Below are 14,802 nucleotides of genomic sequence, written 5' to 3'. Positions count from 1 at the left end.
TTATGGTACAGCCTCATAACTCATTTGTTGGTCAATTTTAAGTGGAATATTGGACTGCCTCTATAGTTTGGATGTAAACTGTTTGGCATCGCTCCCCTGGCTTATTTACCTCTACCAGTACTTTCAATTGGTGTTTTTTCTTTTTTGAAATGATGATATTACAACACTCTTGTGTATTTTTCTACTGGCCTGTTGGTCTGTATCCATTGAGAATAGCTGTAGACTCTTTCTCCTCCTAATAGGCTTCTGGCCTTAAATATGGTCCACTAAAGCCAAAGTGTTTTGGCAAACGAATTTTAAGAGATAAAATGAGCTTAACCTCCAGGTATGCAGAGACTCTGGATCGTGTGGCTTTTTGACAAAACTTTTCTGTTTGATTCTTGGCTCAGCAAGGATAGATCACATATGGCTTGACCACTGTACTGGGAAGATCACTTTATTCATGTTTAAATTTTACTCAGAGGGGCTTTAAAACAGGGTTTATAAACTTAAGAGACCAGGCTTAAAGCTGGAAGTAGGCCAGTTGTAAATTAATAGGGAGACAGTGGGATTAAAAATGGCAATCCCTCTTCAAGTGTGTTTAATAAATTTTAGAATGCTAAACACATTTAGGAGCTAGAGTCAGTTGTTTTGCAACCCCTACTTTAAGGAATACTAGGTGCAAGAGAAATAAGAGCCTTAAGAATAGTTCGTGGCGAGGTGTGGTGGCTAAGACCTATAATCCCAGCATTTTGGGAGGCTGAGGCAGGAGGACCACTTGAGCCCAGAAATTTAAGTCCAGCCTGGGCAACATAGTGAGACCCTTTGTCTACAAAAAGTGGAAAAAAAAAAAAAAAAAAAAAAGGCCAGGCATGATGGCACATGCCTGTAATCTCACCTACTCCAGAGGCTGAAGCTGGAGAATTGTGTGAGGCCAGAAGGTCAAGGCTACAGTGAGCTGTGATGCCACCACAGCACTCCAGCCTGCGTGAGAGTGAGACTCTGTCAAAAAAAAAAAAAAAAAAAAGGCAGCACATGAGGAGTCAAGGTGCTCTTGGAAAATGCAGAGTAGCTGTTAGGATAGGTCATAGGTCAAGATCACCACCCTTCTCATCTCTACCTCTCTACCTGCGTACCTCCCATGGAACATCTCTGCTCTTCCTGCCTCAGGGACTCTCCAGGTGTACCTGGACATTCCCTGAAGCTGTAAGTAGTAGGTATCCAGGACTGCAAGAGCCTATTACACCGGAATCACATCTAGAAGTTTCATGTTCATAATGTTTTTGGAAAAGTACAATGTACATTTTTAGTCAGTTTTTACTCTAGCAAATTGTGGAGACTAATGGATAACATCAAGATAACTTATTTTTGGTTGGGAATGACGCTTATATCACAGTTTTGTTTGATGTGTGGAATTCCATCTTCTACCTTCTTTTAGCGCCCTATCACGGTGCCCTCCCAGGGCATGGCAGCATAGCCATATGGGATCAGTGCCTTACTGTAAAGCATACCTTAGATTGAAGGCAGGATTCACCAGTTAGGAATGGTGCAATATTGAACAGCTTTCTTATCCTTTGCTTTTACATCTTTTAAATGGAGGTAATAATTGGAATTGGCATAAAATTTTAAAATAACAATTACTTAGCACAATGCCTAGGATGTATTAAGTGCTCAATAAATGATGACAATAATTCTACCTTTTACCATCACAAATTATATATATATATCTGTCTCCTCCAGATACATGCTTATCTGCTCATTGAGATACACACTTAGGATGTGTATCTCATTCCTATGCATAATTCTATACAGTGCCTTACACATGGCTAGACTGTGTGTTTGTTGAAATGACCCTTTCTTGAGAAAATATGATTCATAAAAGTTTTCTGATTTCATTTTCTTACTCTCCTATTCAGCCCTCTTTTCTGATTTTACCCCATTAAAGATAACAGATACTTTCAGAAAGCATAATTAAGCAGAATGGATAATGTTGTCAAATATTTGGTAGCGAGATGTGATTAAATAAATTAGGATCTCCTGCTGCAAATCTACTTTGTTGGAGAACAAATGAATGGTTGGATGGTTAGGAATCTTTCTGAGAAGACTACTAAGTAGATTATTGGAAAGGTGTTCAATTACAAGGCTCCCAGTGGATGACGTACAGAGAACTGAACAAACAAGGGTATGAATTTCAGCTCTGCTGCATACTGACTAATGGCTCAGTTTCCTCATCTGTAAAATGGTGATAATACTGCATGACATTAGGTTGTTTTGAGGATTAAATTAGATAACTTTTATAAACCACTTTGCCTGGAACTTATTAATTACTCAACTGTCTGCGGCTATTATTGTTATTATCATCACTGGCCTCATTATTAATATATCAGGTAACAGACAATCCTGTGTAAATAGCCCACTTGCATGTGTGTGTGTGTTAAAGTAAGGTACATTTTTTAAAATTCAAAAATAAAAAGTCAAATCATTCGAGAGCTTGGAAAGCTACTCAAAACCTTTATTGTTTTGTTAATGAAATCTTTATTTTATACATTGAAATTTGCTAATACCCATTATAACACTTTCTAAAATAAAAATCTGTTTTGTCATATCAGTTGCTTAACTGTGTATATCTCGGTAGTTAATTAAAGTGATGCCGTTATTTCCATTGGGAATGAAACTCAAATGAAGAATAGTTTTACATAAAAATGATTATTTAAAATAGAAAAAGAAGAAAAGGAAGAAGATGGAGAAGAGGAGGAGGAGAAGGAAGAGAGGAGGAGAACAGCCCAGGAGTTGAAAAAGATAAGATTCTCAATTATAATAACTTTTGCAGACTCGAATTTTGCTCACCTAAAATTTACCAGCTGGTGAAACAAAAGCAGTATTATCAACAGCAAAATAAAGGTGAGCAATTCATCCTTATCCTCCTAAGCTGAATTCTTAAACAAAGCTAGAGAGTAAAGGAACTCAGTCGCTTTACAAAGTGTGGAAATGTCATCTTTATTTGCATCTTTATTTGCATCCAGATAAAATAATTGACCATTCTGAACACCCATGATATTTTGGGCACTTCAGCCAGGACTATATCTACATAGCCAAGGATTGTCAGAGTGAGGGCAGTAATCCCTACAGCAGATTCTGTTTACCTCAGTTTCTTTCCCTCAAATATATCCCACTGGAGATTTCGGAGCTGCAAGAGCTGCAATATAGTTTCATAAATGCCTACTGTAAGCTAGACAAGGCATGCCCATGTCCTGGAGATATAGCAGTGAGGAAGACAGGCAGAACCTCTGCTGTCAGGAACATGCATAGCAGTGGGAGGAAACAGATAATAAGCATATAACTAGAGAATCGCATGCATACACAGAAACATAGACATTTGAACCTCAATAAAGGCAGATAAAAGAAAACAGTGTGTTGGAGAGTGACCAGTATGGAGCCCATTCCAGCTAGGGAGTCAAGGATGATCTGTGGATGTAAAATTTCAATGGAGACCTGAAATATTAGGAGGCAGTGATGCAAAGTTATAGAAGAAGAGTGCACTAAGCAAAAGGAGAGCAAATGCTAAGACCCTAAAACAGAAAGAGAAGGCACCTTTCCCTTGGTAGTGATGATTTTCTGTATTCAGGCTGCTGAAAGGAAGCAAAGACAAGAGAGGGAAGCAGCCCAGTAGGTCACTCCTTTCTCAGTCAAAGGTGAGAAAGGTTTCTTATCTTTATCTCAGACCATCCTATTGTGGGTATCTCTCAAGTCTTACAGCACTTAGATGGGATAAGGTAGCTAAAACCAGAGGGTTAGCTAAGATGAGTTGCTACAAAAGTATCCATAAGACTCTAAACAAAGATAATCCAAAGGGTTAGATACTAGTATTAATCTTTTTATTATTATTATTCTATATTTATCATTAGTATTATCATCATCAGGACTGTCCCACCAAATTATAATTTCCATAGGGGAAGGAACCTTGTATGTTTTGTTTATCAGAGTGCATGGCATATAAAAGGTGTTCAGTAAAAAGTCTGTTCGAAAATGCACTGAAACACATGCATAACTAGAAAGAGCCAAACAATATTATAATGGGACTTCATTTCACCTCACTTTCTGTGTGCTCTCATTCCTTCTTACCTACCTGTTCCTCTTCTGCTCCCCAACCCCTGAAGAGCCCATTTTCCCTTTATTCCCCTCACCTATTACATTTGCTTGTAGACCGAGCCATATCCTTTGTCAAATTTTCCTTTGCTTCAGGATTGTATTAAATTTTATTCTTCACTGTCCCATGAACTCTATTAAAGTTCTCATTATGTACTGCATTTAGGATCTGTCTGTGTGGACAGAAAGCAATCCAGAGACGTGGTCAGGGTCAGACAGGAGGATAGCAGAGCAAGAGGGACAAATGTATGTACCAGAACCCCTGGGTGAAAGCTGTTGTCCTGAGCTGGAAAGCCTAGGGCCCAGAGAAAATGAAAGCGCTTCAATGATGCTGGTTGAAGCACACACTCTTTAAGAACAGATTCTCGCTGTCGCAGGATGTTATAGGCAGGGTTAGATATGTGTTCTTATTTACTATTTCACAAATACTCTAAAATTTCACCAATTACAGAGATCATTTTGACGGACTAATGTTCTCTTTGGGAAGGTTATGTTAATCAAATTGTTTTCCTAAAACCTAAATACAGTACATATGAGAACGTTAATAGAGTTCATGGGACAGTGAAGAATAAAATTTGATATAATCCTGAAGCAAAGGCAAGTTTAACAAAGGATATGGCTGGGTCTCTAAGCAAATGGTAACAGGTGAGGGGAATAAAGGGAAAATTGGACTCTTCAGGGGTTGGGGAGCAGAAGAGGAACAGGTAGGTAAGAAGGAATGGGAGGACACAGAAAGTGAGGTGAAATGAAGTCCCATAATGATACTGTTTGGCTCTTTCTAGCCATGCATCTGTTTCAATGCATTTTTGAACAGGCTTTTTATTGAGCACCTTTTATTTGCCATGCACTATTATAAACAAAACATACAAGGTTCCTTCCCCTATAGAAATTATAATTTGGTGGGACAGTCCTGATGATGATAATAATGTTAAATATACTAAAAATAATAATAAGGTTAATAATAGTACCTAATCTTTTTTGATTACTTTGAGGATTTCACGTATAAGGCATTGTATGTGAAGTGCTTAATACAATGACTGGCATGTTGTAAATATTCTGTTGCTGTTAAGTCTTGCATGAATGCATCTCCATGAAGCATGGATTAGGGAAAATATAGAATTTAAAGCTGCATCATCTTAGAGTTCTAATACTTATGCTAATCCTGTTATTTTACAAGTGACTCAATAAACGCAGGTTAGGTAACTTTACAAATGAGTCAGTGAAAACACAGAGATTAGGAGCATGCCTGTGGTCACAGAGCTCAAACATATGTGCTGCTATCCCTGAGATATGAAAGCTGTGGACCCACTCCACAGAAAAATAAATATATCCAAAGTTGTGCATAAAGTTGCAGGAAGGCCCCTGAATCTCATCCATAACATACCGTGCATGTGCACCCACAGATGTGGTTAAGCACCCCACCCTTGCTGCCTTTGCGAGTTATCTGACTTCGAGACTGTTGTTTTGCATGTTGACTAGTCCTGACACAAGCAGTGTTTGAAATAATACTTTACTGCTGTAATTTTCCTCATAAACCCTGGTCGCTGGTCATATGAGCAGATGACTCCCCGATGTGCTGAGTAAACACATTTCCAGCTTTGAGAGGGATGCTGTGTAGTGACACTTGGAAAGTTCAGTATCCTGTTTATCTAGTATCTAATTATATGGGCATGCAACAAGTAAACTTTAATCCTTGAAAACCAGAAAACTGTAGTGATTTTTAGATAAATGTGCCTCTTTATATGCATATAACCTTTTCTGTATATCTGTGGTCTTTGGTGTACTAATATTTTGATAGATGAAGAAAATAAGGAAAACAAAGTAGGAAGAAGCTATTCAAGCTATTTGAGAAAATGGCTTGCATATTTAAGATATGTCAAAAACAAAGCAGTGTTACTTAAAGAGTGATGAAGTGAAACCTTGGTATTAAAAAAAAGTCTCCACCTATTCACTTATAAATTCAACAAATATGTCTGAAGACTTACTGTGGATAAGAAGAAGATGATAGTCCTGAGGGAGAGAAAGGTGCACAATTATAAGGCAGGGTGAATTGCAGTGATAAAATGTGCATGGAGTATTTGGGGCACACAAGAAATAGGGGCATTTAACCTCACGAAGGAGAGAATTGCTGGGCTGTGTTAGGGAGGCAACAGCATCCCAGGAAGAGGGCGTTGCCTGCATAAAGGCCTGAAAAAGCAAGGCATTTCAGAGTATCCCAATGAGTTAATTCAGAGCGTTGCAGGTAAGGGTGCTAATCACTTACTAGCCTTTCTTTATTTTAGCTAGTAGGCAAAAGATACAAGAAGCCAAAAGAACTCAAAAGTAGCAATTTCATTAATATGAGTCCAAGAAACACTAAAGCTCAAGTCTTTCTAGTACAACTAGAATGGAGAACTTGGGTGGAATGAAAAGCCACAGGGTAAGTGTACAACAACTGTGATGCAAATTCAGACTAAAGGATGCTTGGGAGCGCTCAAGGTTGATAAACAGACATGGGTACACTTACACAGTCTTCCTACTGCATGGAAGATCACACGTCTGGTTACAAATGGTCATAAATAGTCACAATCAGGTGGGATAGCCAGCAGGGATGTACGTTGCGCTTAGCCAGGAAGAGGAGGAGAGCTGCGATCTTTCCAAGTGATTGGTCCGAGAAGCAGCAACCCAAGAGAGAAATGGGGTGGGAAAGGAAGGAAGATGGAAGAAGTTGTAACCAGCCAACGAGTTCACCTTGCCCGCTGCTTAGACAGAGCCAATTTATCAAGACAGGGGAATTGCAATAGACAAAGAGCTTAATTCACACAGAGTCAGCTGTATGGAAGACCAGAATTTTATTATTACTCAAATCAGCCTCTCCAAAAACTCAAGGATTGGAGTTTTTAAGAATAAATTTGGTTTGGGGGGGGGGGGGTGGAAAATGGGGAGTTCTGATTGGTCAGGATGGAGATGAAATTGTAGGGAGTTGAAGCTGTCCTCTTGTGCTCAATCAGTTCCTGATTGGGGGCCATAAGGCCAGATGAACCAGTTTATCGATCTGAGTGGTGCCAGCTGATCCATCCAGTACAGGTTCTGCAAAATATCTCAAGCACTGATCTTAGATTTCACAATAGTGATGTTATCCCGAAGAGCAATTTGAGAGGTTGAGACTCTTGCAGCCTCCAGCTGCATGACTCCTAAACCATAATTTCTAATTTTGTGGCTAATTTCTTAGACCTGTAAAGACAGTTTAGTCCCCAGTCAGGAAGGGGGTTTTGAAAAAGAGCTATTACCGTCTTTATTTACTAGTTAAACTAAAAACTAAGCTCCTCCCAAAGTTAGTTTGGCCTACACTCAGGAATGAATAAAGTTAAAAGCAAGATGGAGTCGGTTAGGTCAGATCTCTTTCACCATCATAATTTTCTGTTATAATCTTTGCAAAGACACTTTCCAAGTGATGAAAGGGAAAAATATTTGTTGATGTCTCCATATCGTGGGCCGGGGCAGTAATATGGAAAGAAGAGTTCCCTGCTACAAAAGAGCAAGGGGCTGTGTGCCCATAAAGGGTGGGAGCCCACAGTGAGTTTTATGTTTTAAGTTTTTCAATCAGTTATCTTTGGTAACAGTCCTTGGGAACTCTATTTTACTCTTGTACTCACTCTGGCTCTAAGAAGACCTAGCTGACCTGCTCTATTTGCTGTAAGATTCAGCCATTCTAACTGGGAAGTTAAAAATCCCATGAGCTTTAGAGATGCCAGTCTCCTCTCCTAGGTGAATGAAGGAATTAGAAATCAATCAAAGAGACGGGACTCATCCAGCCTTGAAAACAACTGTCCTAAACATTCCTTTTATCAGTGGAAATGTGACAGATTAAGGCTAACCTCCACTCAAGATTGTGCCTTTCACCTGGGAGAAAATTGAGCTACAGATTCAAAGTGAATCTTTTCTTATTTTGCAATTGAAAATGGGAGCCAGACAGGAAAAACATCAAAAAGATTGAAAAGTCATGGAGCCACCTCTGCAAAAGAGAGATACATGAATAAATAATCAAGTAATCATTGCTTCTTGGCTGGGCCCGGCTAATCACTTCCTGATTGGTCTCCCTCCCTCCTGTCTCTCCCATCTCCAATCTGTGCTGCACCTGGTTACCTGCTAAAGTAGAGCTGTGATCATATTTTTCCAGCTGAAAAATTGTAACTGACTCCCAGTTTTCTCTGGAAAAATGTCCAGATACTTCACTCTGATACTGAGAGTCTTCCGTGTTCTTACCACAGCCTAACATTCTAGTTGCAATTCTCCCTTTTCCTCACACATACTCTTTGGTCCAGACAAACAGAACGATTCCCTGATAACCTAGTCACCTCAGGATTCCTCATCTCTCATTCCTGGCAATTACATTTCTCATGTATATTTCCTTAAGAATGCAAGCCCTCTTCTGCCTGTCAAAGACATATTCATGTCAAAAAATACCACTAGCCCTTGGGCAGGCACACTAGCTCACACCTGTAATCCCAGCACTTTGGGAGGCTGATGCAGGAGGATTACTTGAGACCAGGAGTTCAAGACCAACTAGTCATACATAGCAAGACCCCCATTTCTTTAAAAGAACTTAAAAATTATTTATGCATGGTGGTGCATGCCTGTGGTCCCAGCTGCTTGAGCAGTTGAGGTAAGAGGATCATCGCTTGAGCCCAAGTTTGAGGTTACAGTGAGCTATGATTTCACCACTGGACTTCAGCCTTGGTGATAAGTCAAAAAATATGTGTGTGTATTAATATATATTAAATAAATATAAATATATTAAATACAATTATTTAATATATTTAATTAGTGTTTAGCACCTCGGCCACATAAACTTCCTCTCCATCAAGTACTCAGATTACTGTTTTTGTAAATCAACATTATGGCTATTCAAGGAATAAAGTACACATATACAACATATATTTGATTTATGTAGAAATATAAACAAAAAAAACACCCATAGGTCCCATCACTTAAACACAACTACTATGAATATTTTGGCACATTTCTTTTTTTTAACTTTTAAGTTCAGGGGTACATGTGCAGGTTTGTTACATAGGTAAAATTGTGTCATGGCGGTTTGTGGTACAGATTATTTCATCACCCAGGTATTAAGCCTAGTACCCATTAGTTGTTTTTCCTTATCCTCTCCCTTCTCCACCACTCCACCCTCTAAAAGGCCCCAGTGTGTCTTGTCCCCCTCTGTGTGTCCATGTATTCTCATCATTTAGCTCCCACTTATAAGTGAGAACATTCTGTATTTGGTTTTCTGATCCTGCATTAGTTTGCTGAGAATAATGGCCTCCAGGTCCATCCATGTCCCTGCAAAGGATGTGGTGTCATTCTTTTTTATGCTGCATCATATTCCATGGTGTATATGTACCACATTTTGTTTATCCAATCTAACATTGATGACCACATGTCTTGATTCCATGTCTTTGCTATTGTAAATAGTGCTGCAATAAACATTTGCATGCATATGTCTTTATAATAGAATGATTTATATTCCTTTGGGTATATACCCAATAATGGATTGCTGAGTTGAATGGGATTAATATTTCTGTCTTTAGGCCATTGAGGAGTCAGTGGCTCCTCAATGGCTGAACTAATTTACACTCCACTGACAGTATATAAGCATTCGTTTTTCTCCACGACCTTGCCAACATCTGTTATTTTTTGACTTTTTACTAATAACCATTCTGACTGGTGTAAGATGGTATCTCATTGTGGTTTTGATTTGCATTTCTCTAATGATCAGTTTTTTTCATATGATTGTTGACCACATGTATGTCTTCTTTTGAAAAGTATCTGTTCACGTCCTTTGCCCACTTTTTTATGGGGTTATTTTTTTCTTGTAAATTTGTCTAAGTTCCTTATAGATTCTGGATATTAGACCTTTGTCAGATGCATAGTTTGCAAAAATTTTCTCCCATTCTGTAGGTTGTCTGTTTACTCTGTTGATAGTTTTTTTTTTTTTTTTTTTTTTTTTTTTTTTTTTTTTTTTTTCTGTGCAGAAGCTCTTTAGTTTCATTAGATCCCATTTGCCAACGTTTGCTTTTGTTGCAAATGTTTTTGGCATATTTGTCATGAAATCTTTGCCCATGCCCATGTCCTGAATGGTATTGCCTAAGTTGTCTTTCAGGATTTTTTTAGTTTTAAGTTTTACATTTTAGTCATTAATCCATCGTGAGTTAATTTTTGTATATGGTGTAAGAAAGAAGTCCAGTTTCAATCTTCTGCATATGGCTAGCCAGTTCTCCCAGCACCATTTACTGAATAAAGAATCTTTTCCCCATTGCCTATTTTTGTCAGGTTTGTCAAAGATCAGATAATTGTAGGTGAGTGGTCTTATTTTGCAGTTCTGTATTCTGTTCCATTGGTCTATGTGTCTGTTTGTACCAGTGACACTCTGTTTTGGTTACTGTAACCCTCTAAGTATAGTTTGAAGTCAGGTTGCGTGATGCCTCTAACTTTGTCATTTTTGTTTAGGATTGCCTTGGCTATTTGGGGTCTTTTTGATTCCATGTGAATTTTAAAATAGTTTTTTTCTAATTACGTGAAGAATGTCAGTGGTAGTTTAATGAGAATAGCATTGAATCTATAAATTTCTTTGGGCAGTATGGCCATTTTCATGATACTGCTTCTCTCTATCCATGAGCATGGAATGTTTTTCCGTTTGTTGGTGTCATCTCTAATTTCTTCGAGCAGTGTTTGTAGTTCTTCTTGTAGGGATCTTTCACCTCCCCACTTAGCTGTGTTGCTAAGTATGTTTTATTCTTTTTGTGGCAATTGTGAATGGGAGTTTGTTCCTGATTTGGCTCTCAGCTTGCCTGTTTGGTGTATAAGAATGCTAGTGATTTTTGCACATTGATTTTGTGTGCTGAGACTTTCTTGAAGGTGTTTATCAGTGTAAAAAGCTTTTGGGCTGAGATGATGGGGTTTTCTAGATACAGGATCATGTTATCTACAAACAGGGATATTCTGACTTTCTCTCTTCCTATTCGGATGTCCTTTATTTCTTTCTCTTGCCGGATTGCCCTGGCCAGAACTTCAATACTATATTGAATAGAGTGATGAGAGAGGGCATCCTTGTCTTGTGCTGCTTTTCACAGTACATTTCTTTCCAGTCTTTTTAATCCATAAAAACCCACATGCATGCCTCACTATCTCTACTAAAGCAAAAGCTCCTTGAAGGCAGGGAATGGCTCACACCTGCAGCATCTGTTACTGTGCATTTTGCTCAGCAGGCCTCAAAATATTTAACTGAGCTGAACCAACAAGCATTCATTGAATACCTAAGATTTGTTTGACATTTTGTAGTAAAAGCAAAAAAAATCTATCCCCAATGACATATTAAGAGACCATCATTTATGTTTATAGGAATCTGAAAGACTTGCTGTCTCCCATTCGGATGTTGCAATCATACCAGTGTACCAAGGGCCCTTAGCTGCTTTGCTCCAGGGCTTACTGGGCATTGGAATAATGGGGGTGAGGATTGGGTTCAGAGTAAGGATCAAGGTTGGAGGGGCATTATAAGGGTCAAATGTCAGGGAAACTGTGGAATAGAAATGAAGCATATAACCAGGTATTCTGATTCTGAAGTCAGTCTCTGCAACATTTTAACCTGTAAGAGGCATATAGTTGCACCAATACTAGCCTGACCTTACATCAGACTGCGTAATTGTAACACCATAGCAGACAAGATTTGGGTCGTCTGTTGATGAGACTGCTGAGCTGGCCTTCCTCATGGACAGCAGCAGCAGCCTTAAAAGACTTAGGGCTTCTTAATAATTGTCACAAGTCTCTGGAATCCCAATAGTCTGTCATTCTAGCAGATCTTAACTGAGGCCTCAAGAGCATTCCAGGTTTTTAAAACACTCCAAAACCATTCATTTGGTTTTTTTTTTTAGGTTTTATGTAAAGAGTAGAGGGTATGTGAATCAGAAACACTCAAATTCAAGATCTGGGGATGTCAATTAAACTGTCCAAGCTGCTGTTTCATCATTTGTAAAATGGGAAGGATTCATCTGCATTATAAAGCTGCTTGAAGATTATCTTTAAAATATACGGGTTTGGTACACAGTCTGTGTACAACAGATAGAGCTGTTATTATTACCATTACCATTAAATGTCTTTGGAGGGTGTTTTAGTCCCTTTTCTATTGCTATAAATGAATACTTGAGACTGGGTAATTTTTTTAAAAGAGAAATTTATTTCTTACAGTTTTGGAGGCTAGGAAACTCCAAGGTCTAGGGGCTGAATATGGTGAGGGCCTTCTAGGCCTTCTTGCTGGTATGGATTCTCTGCAGAGTCCCAAGATAGCATAGAGAATTACACGGTAAGGGAGTTCACAAGAAAGAGCCAACCTGACTTATTTGTAACAGACACACTTCTATGATAACTAACCCACTCCCATGCTAACACATTAATCCATTAACCAGTAAGTGGATTAATCACTTCTTATAGGCCCCACCTCTCAATATTGTTATATTGGGGATTACGTTCCAACGTGAGTTTTGGAGAGGACAGTCATTCAAAACATAGCAGAGGGTTAGAATCCAAATAGGCATTTTCCTTCGTCATTTCAGGCTGTTATAACAAACTACCTTAGACTTCGTGGCTTATAAGCAACAGAAATTTATTTCTCATGGTACTGGAGCTTGAGAGACTGAGATCAAGTTGCCAGCACGGTCGGGTTTTGGTGAGGGCTCTCTTGTGGGTTGTAGATTCCAAATTCTTCAGTAGCTTCACATGACATATGATGGAAAGAGGGTGAAAGCTCTCTGGGGTCTCTTTTATAAGGTTGCTATTCCCATTCCTACATCCCTAAGGCCCTGCCTCCACACACTATCATATTGGGCATTTAAATTTCAAAGTATGAATTGTGGGGGGGCACAAATATTCAGTCCACAACAGTATTCAAGGTCTTTTAAGAGGCACAAGAAAAACACTAGAGAACCCCATAAAGTAAGAGAATACTTAGTGCAGTGAGATTCCACTTCCCAGTTCGATGCCCACAACCCTGGCAGTGTTGGCAGGACAAGAAGCAAAAAATTGTACCTAGCTGTATTCAGCAATGACACATTAGACGTACCTTTCTTGGTCAGTCCCCTCTTAATTATTCATGAAAATAGCTGAAATATACCTTTGACATTAAAATTCCAACCTTAGTAGTAAATTTGGACTTGAAGTTTCTTGATGTCACTGCTAGAGAAAGGCATTCATTTCTCATAGAATTCTACAAAACACTGTGCACATAGCCTTAATGTATTCCTTTGGCTCTAACACAAGCCAGGTGTCTAAAATGCATTGCAATTCAAGGCCAGAAGCATGCCATACGATTTTCTGGCATTCTCTTTTTTCCTGAAATGCTAAAAACAGATATTTTAAAGAAAAAGACAATAAAACCCCTAGTATTTTAATCTCTGTACTATCTCTATAACAGATAAAAAGAAATATGAATAACTAATACAAAATTATTTAGCTATAGGAGATAACCTAGATAGGGAGGTGGGTTTTAATTAGTGTATATCTGTGTGTGTGTGTATATATAGACACACACATATATATACACACATACACACACATACACACACACACACACACACACAATCTTAACTACTAAAGCATTTATGAAGGAAAATCAGTGTTATAAAGGCAGAGCTCTAATTTAAGATTGCAGGCCAGTGCCTAATTTTGATTTAATGTTACAATTAGTTAGAAGAAACAATTGCAAATGATCCCATTTTCTTCTGAACCTTTTGTAAGAGCATCCCTTGTGTAACAAAAAATGTATATATGCTATTTTCAATATAAAAATAGAATATTTCTCAGCCAGCTATCGGCAGAATGGCAAAGCAGATCTTACATTTTGTGGCCTGTTTTCTCTTAGAATTATCTACAAACCTGACTCACCCCATCTCTGTGTTCCATCGTTACCAAATGCCCAAAAGTTATTTCCTCACAAATCACAACAACTAGCAAATCTTTCTTGTAGACCAGGCTGGAAGCTAATTTTCTAATGAATTACATAACTCATTCTTTCTACAAACATTTTAGTGGCTCTCAATCTCCATGGCAGGTACCAAGCAAGGACCTAGGGATGCAAATAAAATATGAAACCTCCCTGCCAGACAGTTGTGTGAGTCAGTCGTGGTAAGATCAGTGATAACCAAAATACATCTGAGGGTTTGTAGGATGGAAGAATAGAGAAAAAAAGAGAAGGTGGTCTGGAAATGATTCACAGAGGAAGAAAGCTGACCCGAAAAAGGAGTGAGGAATCGTTTAATCTAAGTAGAGGGAACGAAATGAGTTATCTACTGGTAACAGTTTAAAGCCTTATCCTTCCCAAAGTATTTGCATTTAAAAGCAATAAAACCTAAAGCCAAAGGGAAAAAAGAAAGTTGGCCAAAGACTTCAGGCTTTAACTATAGAGTATAATTTAGACTGCAGAAAGAAAGTACCACAATTCCAGGAAAATGACCAATGGTTTGCATTAGAATTTTCTTTTAAACATAGATGTCCAGAACTAATGCCTGACTCACTGAATCAGTATCTCATGGGGAAAGCATCTGCAAAGCTCCATTTATAAAACTCCTGAGCTGATTCCTATGGGCTGCCTTGTTAAGAATTATTTCTCTTAATATGAATCCTTAATGTATGAAGCAGAGCCCCAGAATT

General features: G+C 38.5%; 1 protein-coding gene across 2 annotated transcripts in view; it reads left to right on the top strand.

Annotated features, from left to right (window-relative positions):
- Window positions 1–14,802, top strand: part of PDGFD (platelet derived growth factor D) — a 248,819-nt gene that overhangs the window by 163,777 nt on the left and 70,240 nt on the right. The gene's annotated exons all lie outside the window — the stretch shown is intronic.

The sequence above is a fragment of the Macaca mulatta genome, chromosome 14 (assembly GCF_049350105.2).
Source record: "Macaca mulatta isolate MMU2019108-1 chromosome 14, T2T-MMU8v2.0, whole genome shotgun sequence".
Taxonomy (NCBI): Eukaryota; Metazoa; Chordata; class Mammalia; order Primates; family Cercopithecidae; genus Macaca; species Macaca mulatta.
The sequence above is the reverse complement of the archived record's forward strand: the minus strand, read 5'-3'. Positions and strand labels throughout refer to the sequence as shown.